The 15,196-nt window shown below is 45.8% G+C and overlaps 1 protein-coding gene and 1 long non-coding RNA gene across 8 annotated transcripts in view; one reads left to right on the top strand and one right to left on the bottom strand.

Annotated features, from left to right (window-relative positions):
• The window catches only part of DGKI (diacylglycerol kinase iota), a 247,578-nt gene that overhangs the window by 218,829 nt on the left and 13,553 nt on the right, over positions 1-15,196 (bottom strand). The gene's annotated exons all lie outside the window — the stretch shown is intronic.
• LOC310687237 lies at positions 7,005-13,531 on the top strand. Its single transcript, XR_014516316.1, has 2 exons — positions 7,005-7,144; positions 13,184-13,531. It is a non-coding gene; the product is annotated as an uncharacterized lncRNA (long non-coding RNA).

Genomic DNA, 15,196 nt, shown 5'->3' on the forward strand with positions numbered 1-15,196 from the left:
TTTATGCTATATAAGTAAGGGAGCGAGTGATGCTGTGGTCTAAACCAGTGTTTCCCAACCTTGGGCCTCCAGCTGTTTTTGAACTACAATTCCCATCATCCCTGACCACTGGTCTTGCTAGCTAGGGATGATGGGAGTTGTAGTCCAAAAACAGCTGGAGGCCCAAGGTTGGGAAACACTGGTCTAAACCACTGAGCCTCTTGAGCTTGCCAGTCGGAAGGTTGGCGGTTAGAATCCCCATGACAGGGTGAGCTCCTATTGCTCTGTCCCAGCTCCTACCAGCCTAGCAGTTTGAAAGCACAGCACCACTGCAGCAGGAAAGTAAACGGCGTTTCTGTGCACTCTGGCTTCCATCCAGAAGCAGTTTAGTCACATGACCCAGGAAGCTGTCTGTGGACAAACACCGGCTCCTTTGGCCTGGAGTGACAACCTCATAGTCACCTTTGACTGGATTTAATTGTCCAGGGGTTTTACAAAGAATAAATGGTTTGGGGGGAAAGGAGGTGGCGGCTTGCAGTTGAGAGTCAGTTGTTTATTCTGATAGTTGATTCTTTGAGAATGTGGAAGTGTGGTGACTTCAAGGAGATGCTGTCTGGAGGAGTTTGTGAAGACAGGCAAGCTGGTGTCCATCCTTATGCACTGCTATGAAGGAGTTTTGAAAACAAAAAGGACTAAACCCTCTCTTGGGTTCAAGGGAGAAAAAACACATTGCATTTGTGTGTGCGTGTGTGTGTGTGTGTGTGTGTGTGTGTGTGTGTGTGTGATACTTGTTGTTCAACTCTTGCCAACCTGACAAGTAAAGATTTATCTTCGAGTCTTGTGTAAGACGTCTATTTTATCACAAATAGCCAACACATTATTCTTGACCTTTGGCCAAGCTGGTTGGAACCAATGGGAGTTGGGGCCCAATGATATCTGAAGGGCTACAGAGTCCTCACTCATGATCTATAGTCAAATGCCTCATCCAGGGCTGGCCATAGAATAAATAGCATCCTATTTGAAAAGCCAACTTGTACGACTTAGCAAGTAGGTCCTACTGCTCCCGTGAGATGCCCTACAAGCAGTTCATCGATGACACCCAAGTGAGCCATGTCTTCCCAAATGTCTGGGCAGCACTACAAATTCTCCTGACACTTCGAGTTGGAACAGCCAATGAGGAGCATAGCTTCTCAAAGTTGAATATCATCAAAATGTGCTTGTGATCAACTCTGGTTGATCCCATCATTCCTATCCACCAAGAGCAACATTGTTTGAAACCTTGATCTCTCAATACTGTAATACAGTTTGCACAAGCCAAAGCTCACAAAGCAGTGGAAGCACACTATAACAATACAGGTGTTTTTTCTGGTAGGGGACAACTCAATGAAGATGTCAACCCATTGTGCAACAGCTGTGAATTCCATGTTTGGAATAATTAGGCAAGGGATTGAAAAGAAGAACTGCCAATATAATAATGCTGTTATACAAATCACTGGTGTGACCAGGCTTGCATACTGTTCTGGTTGTCATACCCAAAATAGGATACTACAAACATTAAAAACATAGATGAAAATCCTGCTAAGTGTGATCCAATTTTGCTGCCACCCTGCATGTCTTTGCTGATGTACCAGCTAAGTGCTATTTGTCATTTTAGACAAGGTAGATTGACAGCCTTGACAAAATTTGCTTTGGAATGGAAGACTTTTTATTAATTATTGGAATCAAAGACATCATTCCTTATCAGTTCAACAGTGTATTCTGGATCTGTTATATTGACTTTACAGTATATGCAATTTTCACAGGGTGTTTGTATTTTGAAAGTAATAAAAGTGACAACAACAATCCAGTTTTGAAATGGGACCTCTTACAGCTTTTATGTAAATTTTATTAGTATTATGTTTGCTGTGTTTATGGTGCTGATTTTTATCTTGAACAAATGATTTTAAGAAAAACTCAAACACACTTTAAAGCTAATCATGGAAATTAAATTCTTTTTTTACCTAAACAATGTGTAGAACTTGCACAGGCAGGGGGAGGTTAAAGCCACTGCTCTTCTGTCCACCCAATTTCACTCACTCAACACCAAGCCACTAAACTCAGACTGGTACCCCTTTCAGCTTGGCATCCAAAGCAGAGCCTAGCAAACCAACCCCTAAGGCTAGTCCTCAACTCATGCAGCCAACAGCAGCATCTAAGGACAGAAGACAGTATTACTTTCTTAACACAAGAAGCAAATGAATAGTGACACCTAGTGACAGAACGCTGCATTAGTTCTCCTAAAACTAAGGATGGAACTGTGCACATTATTGGGGATATGGGATTGGAACTGAAAATGGTATCCCTAGGTCAGGTTCTCCCCAGATGTACCATAACGTACGGCGATACATCATGTCACTACATCCTTGGGATAGCTCAGGCAGTAGCATCCGAGACTCAATCTCAGGGGGTTGTGGGTTCATACCCCAAGTTGGGCAAAGGATTCCTGAATTGCAGGGGGTTGGACTAGATGACCCTCATGGTCCCTTCCAACTCTACAATTCTATGATCATTATAGGAGCATCGGAAGTTGCCTGATACCGAGCCAGACCATCGGTCCATCTATCTCAGTATCATCAACATTGACTGGCAACTGGGTTTCAGGCAGGGACACTCCCACCCGTACCTGGTGACACTGGGGATTGAGCCTGGGACCTTTTGCATCCAAGGCATAAGCTCAGCCACTGAGCTCTGGCCCTTTACCATTTCCTCACCCATCATTTCACACTATTGCCAGTGGTGCAGTTTTAGACACTGGACTTAATGTTTCATTGGAAGCCCTCTTACATAATAAAACGTATTCATTCACTTGTTCAAAACATGGTAAGCCAGACCCTTCTGTTCATCCTGGAGGTAGGACTAGTGTCATGGGCTTGAAATCATCAGATGGAATGTCCTCCTACAACAGTAGCTGAAGAGAAAACAACAGATCCACTTACCAGTACTTCCCATGTGGATCCTCTGGCACTAGAACCCACGTCATGTCCCTGGAATTCCAATGAGATATCTCTGCCACTTAACTGTTGATCAGACCACATACTCTTAATAGAATCAGGGAAAACTCCAGGGGCTTTCCCCCCAAGAGGTTCATGCAGGCTGAAAGCAGATCGCCTAGAGAAGGCATCCCCAAACTCAGCCCTCCAGATGTTTTGGGACTCCCATCATCCCTAGCTAACAGGACCAGTGGCCAGGGATGATGGGAATTGTAGTCCCAAAACATCTGGAGGGCCAAGTTTGCCTATGCCTGGCCTAGAGGAAACCAACAGCTGCAGAAAAATGCACTGTCCTTTTAACAGAAGAGAGACAGCACTCTGAGGATGGAACTTTCATCTTGACTACCTAGTCCAGATGATGAAGCTCTGCCAGTTGCTCCAAAACAAAGCTAAGACAACTTGTTTTTTTCTGCCAGTCTAAAGTCCTGATCTTGCCTTATATTATGTTCCCATAATGTCTCAGAACTTTGCCTGCTGGTTTCCATCATGCTCAAGTCATCTTGGACCCCCTGTAGTGGACACCACAATGGAAAGCAGACTTCTTCCCACAAAGTCCTACCCTGATACCATCACTGATGCATTTGAGGGCCCTTGACTTCTGCCCCAAAGTTCTGCCTAATGGCACCCACTGACCTTTGCTTCCTACGGACAGGGGAAATGCCCTCATGGCATCACGTTGTCATATTTAGGGTATATCTGGGGGGAATTCCACTTGGGGATGCCATTTTCAGAATAAACGTAGAGCAGGCAGAAAAGAGCTTTTAGCGAAGTGCAGTTGTGAATGGGGTAACACTCAAGGCAGCAGTTGATGGTGTGAGAGGAAGTGTTACAAGCACATCAATGCCCTCATTTTCATCTGGGAAATGTTGGAGGGCATGAGATAGCTGATTGACTTTTATTAGCTTGAAGGATTCTCTTGGCAAGCCAAAGAGCAAGTAAAAAGATCAGAGATGGAGGTAGCAAGGAATGCAGGCAGTCGATGACACCCCTGGTTGCTGGCACACCATCAGTTAATTCCAATTAGCTAGAGGAAGGACAAGTGGTTTGGGAAATTAATTTCTACCATTTGGCTCTCTTCCGTTAAAAAGAGTATAAAAGACGCCCAAGGATTCTACTGCAGTGACTCAGTTTGCTTGGTGCCCATTGTTTGTGAGAGTACTACTCCAATTCAATACAAAAATCAGATATCGAGAACAAGCGGTAAGCACAGTAATTCCTAACAAATTAAGGAGGAAGGAGCGGGAGAAGGGGAGAGACTATACTAGGGTTGCCATATTGCAAAAAGTGAAAATCCAGACAGCTATTTTTGAAGATTTTCCCGGACATTTCACCGGTTTCCACCCAGACAACGCTTGTGGGTGCAGTATTCCAGATATGTATGACAACACGAGACTATACTGATGTCTGCTGAACTCTAAAGCTACAGGTAAATGGGATTTCCCCATATCCCATCAAAATTAAGTAATATTTGGCCATTCTTATAATAAAAAAGCAAGCTCATTGGTGGAACAGATTCTCTTCTTTAGATTAGGCTCCTCTTGTGCCTTTCCTTTGATTAGGATGAAAATGGGCAGCTTGAAAAAATCAATAAATAAGATTTTTTTAAAAAAAACTTGGACATCTCTCATCCATGCCTCTTGTGTAATTTCTCTTGTCCCACATCACATGGGAAGCTTGTGGTCAGATCTCCTGGTCTAATTTTTTAATACTCTGGCAGTACCCATTGGAGTTCCTGGTTTAGTTTGAGGCTGTGGCAAAACAGGAGGAGATTTAACACTTCCCTCTCATTCCATGACTCCAGACCAAACTGTCCCACTCTGGAGTTGATATTAGCCAATGTTTTGCCCTCTGTGGCAAATAGAAGTTGTTGAGGCAATGAGTTGGCGTGGGGAAATAGGTTAAACCTCTGCCCCCCCAACACACACCATGGCCTTTTTTTGGTGAGGGAGGGGGGTTGGCTGCAGTGGCGTAGCGTGGGGGGTGCCAGGGGTGCCGGCCGCACCGGGCGCAACATCTGGGGGGGCGCGAGTCCAGAGGGAAGGGACAAGTTCCTTCCTCCGCCGGGCTCCCCGCCGCCACCGCCAACCTTGCGCCCTAGCGCGGGTGCGCTCCACTCACTGTTCCCAGGACTCTTAAGTGGCTTTGAACGCATAGTGCGTGGGCAAATCTGAGATCCCGTTGCGGTTTAAGAACCCTGGCGACTGAAGTTGAAGCCTTCGCAGAGCTACAGTTCCCAGCACCCTTAATCAGCTACAGTGCCCGAGATTCTCTTGAGGAGAAGGAAATGCGCTTCGGATGTACGGCGCGTACGCACCGGACCGGGACGCGGGAGAGACCTGAGTTCGAATCCCCACTCGGCAGTGAAGCTCCCTGTCACTGGCTCTCCGCTTCACCTGCCTCGCGGGGTTGTCGTGGGGGTTAAATGAGGAAGGGGGGTGTTAAAGAACCATGCGCGCCCCTTTGTGCAAACTGGAGAAAAAGGCGAGATTTAAATGCAATCGGTTGATCCATCAAAATATTTGCAGGTGCCTTGAATCCCGACTCGGGAAGAAGGCAGGATATAAATGCATTAAATAAATACAGAAAATTTGGTGCAGGGAACTTTAGATCGTGGGAACTAGGGACTCCAGATTTGGTGCAAGGGATCGTGGGAACTAGGTATTCCGGGGAGGGGTTTTCCGTGACTTCCTGGAGTTGCGTGCGGCCGCAAAAGGCAGGGCGCCAGGACTTCTGCGTTCTTCAGTAAATGAATGGGCGGGAGGATCAAAGAGGCGGCAGGCGGCCAGGACTCCTAGGTTCCCCCCTCCGGCTCTGAGTTAAGTCCCTGGCATGAGAAGGCTGTCCTGTGTGCGGTGGACTCCCCTTTGATGGATGTCTCTAAACAGAGCTCAGGTGGCCATCTGTCAGGGATTCTTCAGCTATGATCCTTGCATTGCAGGGGGGGTGGACTAGATGGCCGCTGGGTACCCCTTCCGACTCTCGAGTTCTCTATATGACTCCAGGACAGCCGAGTTCATGGCAGCTCAGTCCAGTGGCGTAGCGTGAGGGGTGCAGGGGGGGGCCCGGCCGCACCGGGCGCAACATCTGGGGGTGCAAATCCACGGGTTAGGGGGCGCAAATCCACGGGTTAGGGGGTGCAAATTACTTGCCTTGCCCCGGGTGCTGACAACCCACGCTACGCCACTGGTTGGCTGTTCTTAGAAGACACTCACGTTGGGAGATCCAAACCATGGACTTTTCCTCCCATGGAGCTTGTTCTTTGACCATCAAGCATGATGATCTTAAAGCATGGCTGGGAAATGAGATGCCTTTCATATGTTGTGGACTAAATTTTCCATCATCCCTGAACATTGATCATGTTGGTTGGAGGTTATGGGAGCTGGAGTCCCAAACACCTGAAGAGCATCAAGCCCATTATAGCCGTCTTTAATTTAATGCTACGTAAGCGAGGAAGCTGTTTCTCAGAGCTTAAGATCCAGGTGGCTTATTTATTATTTAAAATATTTATGACCTACTTTTCTTCTCTCTCCCCCCACCCCCACAAAAAATAAATAAATCTGGGCATGTGGGAGTAAGAAAGAACCTTACTTCTGAGTAGATGTGTATAGGATTGCGCTGTAAATGAATATAGCAAATGCAAGAAAGCCACAAATTCAACTCGTTAAAACAAAACCAGAAGCTTCTTGTACAAGGAGCTTCTTGTAAAAGGAAAGCAGAATTTAGAAGGGAAATCCAAAGAAATGCAACCCCTGTTGTGAGGGTGGAAATCCTTTCACAGAAAATATCCCAAGAGAATTATCTTGGAAGAAAAAGAACATTGGACTATATTTCCCCCGAGGAAGATTTTAATCAAAGCATGTTGGGCTTTTTATTCTGCAATAATAGACCAATTCTGAACAGCTTGAGGCTCACCTCTCTTTCTGTATCTGCGGTGATGAAGGCCTACATCTTAACCCTAGTGATGTCAGTTTGTGAGGCCATAATGGATCGGGCAACTCCAGGCCAAAGCAGCACCTGGAGTTGTTCATAGAGTGGAATGGGGATCCACCTCGTATTCTCCTGGGGCACCTGCGCATTTTTTATCTTCCTCCATCCAAAGGCAAAAGGTGGTCTTCTAAACCAGAAAGAGAGGGGAGGCAAGTTCTATCTTTTCTCACACTCCAGGAAATTGAATTTACCATAGGACCATACCAATGAAAGGATGGGCTGTGCAGATCAGGGAGGCTTAGAGTGGTCAGGTGCAAGAGAGTTCCTGCATCCTTAATAATCATGTAGAAGAGCAAATTTCAGCAAGTAGAGCTTGTTGTGTAAGCAATAGCTGTGGAACTCCCTGTTTTGCAAGAGTCTAGTCCTCTTTTGTATCTGGCTACCCTAGATACAAAAGAGGACTGCGGGTGGCGCTGTGGGTTAAACCACAGAACCTAGGACTTGCCGATCAGAAGGTTGGCGGTTCAAATCCCGGCGGCGGGGTGAGCTCCTGTTGCTCCGTCCCTGCTCCTGCCAACCTAGCAGTTCAAAAGCACGTCAAAGTGCAAGTAGATAAATAGGTACCGCTCTGGTGGGAAGGTAAACGGCGTTTCCGTGCACTGCTCTGGTTCGCCAGAAGTGGTTTAGTCATGCTGGCCACATGACCTGGAAGCTGTATGCCGGCTCCCTCAGCCAATAAAGTGAGATGAGCGCCGCAACCCCAGAGTCGGTCACGACTGGACGTAATGGTCAGGGGTCCCTTTACCTTTACCTTACCCTAGATAAAGCTCAGTTCTCAATGGCTGCCCATTGGGTTCTATTGGCTAAAATGAACCAGCTGTAGTCTGGTGTGCAGCTGGAGGGATTCAGGAGAAATTTGTCCGAAACCTCTGCCCCAGGCACTGCGACTCGTCCTTCTGCTATTCATCTTAAAGGTGGACATCTCACAAGGTGTGCCACTTATATGGGACAAAAGGGTCTACTCTCATACAAGTGTGGGGAACCAAACAACTCCGGTTGTTGCTCAGGTGCAATGCCCATCAGCCCCAGGAAGCATGATAGATGGTCAGAGATGATGAGAGCTGCAGCTCAGCAACAGCTAGCAGGGGTCAGCAACCTTTTTCAGCCATGGGCTGGGTCCACTGTCCCTCAGACCTTGTGGGGGGCCGGACTGTATTTTGAAAAAAATAATGAACAAATTCCTAACCCAGAGATGCATTTTAAATAAAAGGACACTTTCTACTCATGTAAAAACACACTGATTCCCGCCCGGACCATCAATGGGCTGGACTGAGAAGGCGAATGGGCCGCATCCTGCCCTCGGGGCTCAGGTTGCCTACCCCTGAGCTAGAGAGCCAAAGGCTCCCCATACAGGCTCTGAAGGCAACATTAACAGAGACCAGAAGACAAAACTGCATGCTCTCTAAGAAAATTGGTCCGCTCATGGGGGGGGGGGTGAAGTGGCTGCCTCAGGCGGCAGATGTGGAAGTGGCGGCACCACACCTGCCCCACTGCTTCTGCCACTGGAAGAATGCTCCCTCTTGCAGGGAGCATTCTGGCACACAGCATCACCACTCATCTCCCCTGACCCTTGGACGGAGAAGACAAGCGTCAAGGCCTAGTGCAATGCTCCTCCTCTTGCCAAGTTCAGCCAGAGCGGGGGAGTTCCAGCGCAAAGTGGAAATAGAGGGTGCCTCGGGTGGCAAAATGGGATGGGCTGCTGCTAAAGTTCATCACACTTAGGCCCACTCCCATTAATAATAATAATAATATTTTATTTATATCCTGCCCTCCCCAGCCAAAGCAGGGCTCAGAGCGGCTAACAACAATAAAAGTAACACAGCATTCTAAAATCAATTCATTTTAAAATCAATTCAAAATCAAATTAATGGCAACCATTGGGCTAGAGTTCTTTGAGGATTACCAAAGGAGGGGGTCAGGCTGTGCCTTGGCCAAAGGCCTGGTGGAACAGCTCTGTCTTGCAGGCCCTGCAGAAAGATGTCAAGTCTTGCAGGACCCTAGTCTCTTGTCACAGAACGTTCCACCAGATCGGGGCCACAGCCAAAAAAGCCCTGGCTCTGGTTGAGGCCAGCCTAACCTCTCTGTGGCCCGGGACCTCCAAGACTAGGCACCACCCATGACACCAACACCTTGTCCCAAGTAGATTTAGCTAGTCAGACAGTGAACCAGGTAGCTATTGCAGTTATAATCCCACTCTCTTTTTCAGCTCCAAAAGGTCCGAGAACTTGCTTAGAGGGTTTTCTCTCCTCCTGTATGATTTATGCAGTCGTGATATGGACAGGGCAGAGCACAACTGCAAAGCAAGCTGCACCATATTAAAGCTGCCAGCCAGAGACAGATGTAATTGTTAGCATGATGGCAACCTGAAGCAGGATAAATTATGCAGCGATACATATTCAGGACACACAGTTGTGCGTACATAAATATGAATGGCCACCGCTGAAAGGAAAACATGAATAATTTAAAGAATAGGCATTCACCAAAAGGGAGGAGGGGTACTAGCAAAACAATTGATGATGATGATGATGTATTTTCTTATTCATCCATAAAAGCACCAATTTGTCAAACGTGAAGAGACCTTTCCACATAGCAAGAATCATATCTGATATTGAAACAAAAATATTTAGCCCACAACTTATTTCCCTATTATTTAAATCTATTATGCTAGACATTGCACAGAACAGAGATTTGGCATTGTACTTTCAAAAAGCGTTTGATAAACAACCTCCCCTAAACTCCCTGCATAAGCTTGGCAGTAATGGACTAAGAGGAGAAGTGTGCTTTGTGCATCAGTAACTGGTTAAGAAGCAGAAACTAGGAATAAATGGAGAGGGACGTAGAAAGTCAGCTCCTCCAACAAATCATACTTGGACTTGCGCTTTTTAATTTGTTAATGATCTAGAGTTAGGGGTGAACAGTGATGCAGTCAAATTTGCTGATGGCACCAAATTGTTCAGGATGCTTAAAACAAATAGGGATTATTAAAATCCTCAAAGGGATCTTTCCAAATTGGGTGAATGGGCAGTAAAATGGCAAATGCAATTCAGTGTAAGGAAGCATAAAGTGAGGCACACTGGGGCAAAATGGCCACTGGAGCAAAAGTTGGCTTCGGTGTTGTTTATTTGTTTAGTCATTTTCCGACTCTTCGTGACCCCATGGACCAGAGCACGCCAGGCACTCCTGTCTTCCACTGCCTCCCGCAGTTTGGTCAAACTCATGCTGGTAGCTTCGACAACACTGTCCAACCATCTCGTCCTCTGTCGTCCCCTTCTCCTTGTGCCCTCAGTCTTTCCCAACATCAGGGTCTTTTCCAGGGAGTCTTCTCTTCTCATGAGGTGGTCAAAGTATTGGAGCCTCAGCTTCAGGATCAGCACTCAGGGCTGATTTTCTTAAGAATGGATAGGTTTGGTCTTCTTGCAGTCCGTGGGACTCTCAAGAGTCTCCTCCAGCACCATAATTCAAAAGCATCAATTCTTTGGCGATCAGCCTTCTTTATGGTCCAGCTCTCACTTCCATACATCACTACTGGGAAAACCATAGCTTTAACTTTACGGACATTTGTTGGCAAGGTGATATCTCTGAAGACAACTAAACAAATTAATGGAGAATAAGGCTGTCAAGCTACCAGTGGCTTTCAGCCATGATGGCTAGGGTTCTACCTCAAATGTTGAGGGCAGTATGGCTCTGAATACCTGTTACTGGAAATCACAGGTAAAGAGGCTGCTCTTGCTTGTGGGTTTTGCATGGGCATCTGGTTGGCCACTGTGAACAGGATGTCAGACTAAGAGGGGGCTATGGGCCAATTCAGCTGGGCTTTTCATATGTAATCTTCACAGGAATAAAGCCCAGGGGTTTCTGCCAAGGGAGAGGAGAGGGGCCTGGTTTGGATAGATCGCTCACCGTATTTCCATCCCATGCCAGTTCTTGCTTTTCCCCAAAGTGCTCCATTTCACTCCATTTATGGGCAGATCTTTAAGAAGCACGTAGGTACGTGGGAGTTGCTTTTGGAAGGAAGTTTATTTGATTTTAAAACATTATTCTACCCTAACTCTCCACATTTCCTGAAGCAGCTTACAAAAACCATCATAATAAGTCATATCACATTAAAAAAAAACCAGCAACGGAATCAAATATTAAATCATCAGAATCACAATTCAAGCAGCACCATTTGATGGCTTTTAATTAGAGCTTCCAACCAATTCAACAACTGTAGAGGTTTAATCATTTGCCTTTTAATTAATGAATTAAATACAAATTGATCTGCATATTCACCTAACCTTCGGTATGCAGGCCTTTTCGAGGTGCTGGCAGAGGTTTGACATAACTTGCTGTTTAATACACCCAAAGGGCCATCCTTAATATTTGCTTTATTATTCCCTATTGCAGTAACATACCTGAACCAAAATACACTCAAAATTAAACAGGTGTGCCCTCAACTTGAAGCTCTGCTGATTAAAATGTGACCTCAATGATTCGCCAACAAAAACTAAAACTGCCAATTAAAGCATGCAGCCCTACGTTTGATGACACAGATTCAAAAAGCAAGCCTAACAAAGGCTTCCTAAATCTCATCAAGCTCATTGGCAAACCTCCTCCAGTCATTCATTTTAGAAATTCTCTCCTCCTCTCCATACACAATCAAGAGTTTACCCTTTTCTTATCAGGAATGGACAACTGGTTGCCAACAGAGAGGCCTTGGATAAACTTTATCTGGACTCCAGAAGCCCTAATCAATTTTAACCGAGGTGTGCTTTTAAAGTTTCTCTTAGTGTAATGTCCAAGGACAGAATCAATGAAACTATTTTATATGTGTTTTATTATACTGCTATATCATACACCAGGGTGGGGAACCTGTGGTCCTCCAGATCTTGCTGGACTACAACTCCAATCATCCTCACCACTGGCTATGTTAGTTGGGACTGATGGGAGTTGGAGTTGACCAACATCTGGAGAACCACATGTTCCCCACCCCAGTCAAACACATTCAGGAAAAGCAAGGAACCACTGCTGGTCTGCCTTTCTTGGGTTCTCCCACCACACCCAATATATCTGTTTCTCAGCCTCCCCAACCCCTACCAATTAATGACTCCATGACATCTGAGCATGTACTCCTCATACCTAGTTGCAACTAAGTAAGGCCAATTTGATTACAGTGGTGCCTCACAAGACGAAATTAATCCATTCCGCGAGTCTCTTCATCTAGCGGTTTTTTCGTCTTGCAAAGCAACCCTATTAGCGGCTTAGCGGATTAGCGCTATTAGCGGTTTAGCGGCTATTAAAGGCTTAGCGGCTATTAAAGGCTTAGCGGATTAGCGGCTTAGAAAAAGGGGGGAAAAGCGGGGGGAAATCTGAACACTCGCAAGATGTTTTCATCTTGCAAAGCAAGCCCATAGGGAAAATCGTCTTGCGAAGCAGCTCAAAAACGGAAGACCCTTTCGTCTAGCGGGTTTTCCGTCTTGCGAGGCATTCGTCTTGCGGGGCACCACTGTACAGCCAGACCATTTGTTTTGAGGTCAAATTATTTCATTCTGAGGGGCCATTCAATTTCCCATACACTAGTCCTAAGACAACAGAAATATATTCGGGGTCATTCAATTTTCCACACACACATCTTGGTCATGCTTGATATGCAGGTATGAAAGCACAGAAATTGAGAAGAAGAAAAACATAAGCACAGTTTCTTACTGCAACAGGCTTGCAGATATGAGATGTGATGAAAAAATTACCTTACCTATATCATATGTATTCTATATCAGTAAGTTTATACTTTAGCCCAGCTCCTCAAACTGACACTATCCAAATGTTTCATACTATACCTGCCATCATCCCCAGCTATTGGCTCTGCTGACTAGGGCTCATGGGAACTGTAGTCCAAAACTTCTGGAGGGCAACCAGGTTGGGAAAGACTGGCCTACCCCACTTGGTCTACACCCCAAGGCCAAAAAATATCCCACAAAGTGGTAGTTATTTGAGATTCACCTCAGCCTTAGCTAATTTACTGAGAATTACCACAGGGCATTTGTAATCAGTGCAGCAAAAACCTTAGTTGGAACTGGTCATTCTGAAGAATAGTTGCCCACCAGTCAAAGCTGACCTGTCCCATGGCAGCTGCTGGCAGCTTGTAAATGACTCAGTGGAGACAGTTCTTGTGATAATGAATATTTTATCCTTGGCATATTTCATTGCAGGTGCCATTCCAGCATCAGGAGGGCAGTTATATGAGGAGCCACAGAAGATTCACCCTCTAAGGCCTACATCATCCTGGATCTAGACCTGATCTTCTCTACCCTCCTTTTTCTTACAAGACTTGCTATGAATTCAAAAACATCTCAGAAAGTGCCAGAACCTTGGGGAACCATGACTCTGGCAAATAATGTAGTTAAACTTCTTGTGTTACTCCTGCTCAAACACAACAAAACCACCTTGGTCCAAACCCACACGAGAGCGGTTCTAGCAGCCTTCCGAGTTGACACAGCAAGCAAGCAAAGATGGCTGGATGGGAGCACTGAGGGAAATGGAAACTCTCCCTTCCTCAACTTGCTTTGTGTTTTTAATATCTGGGAAAGCCTTAGTCTGACCATCACTGAGTCATGACTGGGCTGCATAGAAGATGCCAGTCAATTAGCAAATTGGAAGCAGTGCATAATGGCACATCGACGCAATAGATTCCTAGCTGTACCTTCCAAACAGTCAACATCAATCAAGGCTCAACACTGTCCAGAGTCCCTGACTGGGCTTTGTGCCAAACCATACTACTGTCTTTCCTGTCAGCATTGCCTATTTGATTAGGGGCGCCTTAAAAGCCAAGTATCCTGTTCTCTCCCAATATGGTAGTGTATCAGATTACACAAAGCCTACAGTAACTCAAAGCACAAGTGGGTCCCCCATCCAATCTACCAACATTCCTGCTTTCAATGGAGTATGACAAATATTAAGAATTATCTTGCCTCCCCTTTTGAAAACCCTCAAGAGCCCATAGCCCAAGAGGCATGTCTCTTACACAAACACTCACCCAGAAGAGCAGAGTCGAAGCTCCATTGCAGTCCAAACAAACAGAGCAAGATTGAAGCACAGGGAATCAGCTCAGGTTCAAAGCATGACCCAGGGGCAAAGTGAAGCAATAGTCAAGGCCACAGGGTGTCCAAGCAAGGTGCAGCTCACTAAGGAGTGGGTAGGACTAAGCCTGGGAACAAGGAGCTAGAGACCTTTGTAGCTTCCACAAACTGGAAGGTTCAAGAGGCAAACCTTATATACGGGCCCCCTAACCACAGCTGCTAGTAGTGAAAACATTTCAGGGATTGTTCATTCAGAAGAGATCACTTTCTCAGGAGTTCTTACTCTGGGTCCATAGACACATGCTATGTTGTTGCTTTTTGGTTTGGACTTCTGGTGTTCTCAAGGTCTGGTAAGCGACTCCACTTCCTCTGGCTGCTCCAAGGTTTTTTCAGCATGTCTCTCATCAGAGGGACTCTCAGCAGCTGTTTGAGGAGACCCTGCCTGCTGCTCCAAGGTCTTCAACCACTGGGATGTCTCCTTTGTCCTCTGGTTTCCTTCAGGCATCTGGTTAGCCTCTGTGAGAACAGGGTGCTGGACTAGATGGGCCTGATCCAGCAGGCTGTTCTTATGTGTCTGTTACCAGGTCAGGGCTAGGCATGACACCCCCAGCCTTTGTTTACTTTTATCATACAGCTGGTAAAGGCTATTATGAGCTATTAGTTAAGCTTTTAAGACCAGAACAACACAGCAACATGAAAAGGCATGGAAGCTCATAATTGCAATAATTGACCTGAACTGCTAAACCAAAATGAGTTTCTTTTACAAATTGATTGAGAGGAGCTGTGCCTAATATAATTTGTTAGATGGCTGAGATCTCAAGGGTCTTAAAAGAACCCCTTGCCCTTTACCCCTACAGTTAAGCAGGATACATTTTCACAGAACCAGGAATGGCTGGAGACATTTTGCTGCCTGAGGCAAAAAAACAATGTGAGACACCTCACTCTCACCCCCATTTCATGTCATAGAGCTAAGGTGATTGGCAGTTGAGTCTCATTCCAATACTAGCAGTGGGAATAGCGGACCACAATCAGTGATAAATAGAGTGTGAGTTAATAATACTGTGGTACCTCAGGTTAAGTACTTAATTAGTTCCGGAGGTCCATTCTTAACCTGAAACTGTTCTTAACCTAAAGCACCACTTTAGC

This window comes from Podarcis liolepis (genome assembly GCF_965112155.1).
Source record: "Podarcis liolepis genome assembly, chromosome: 10".
In the NCBI taxonomy this organism is placed as follows: Eukaryota; Metazoa; Chordata; class Lepidosauria; order Squamata; family Lacertidae; genus Podarcis; species Podarcis liolepis.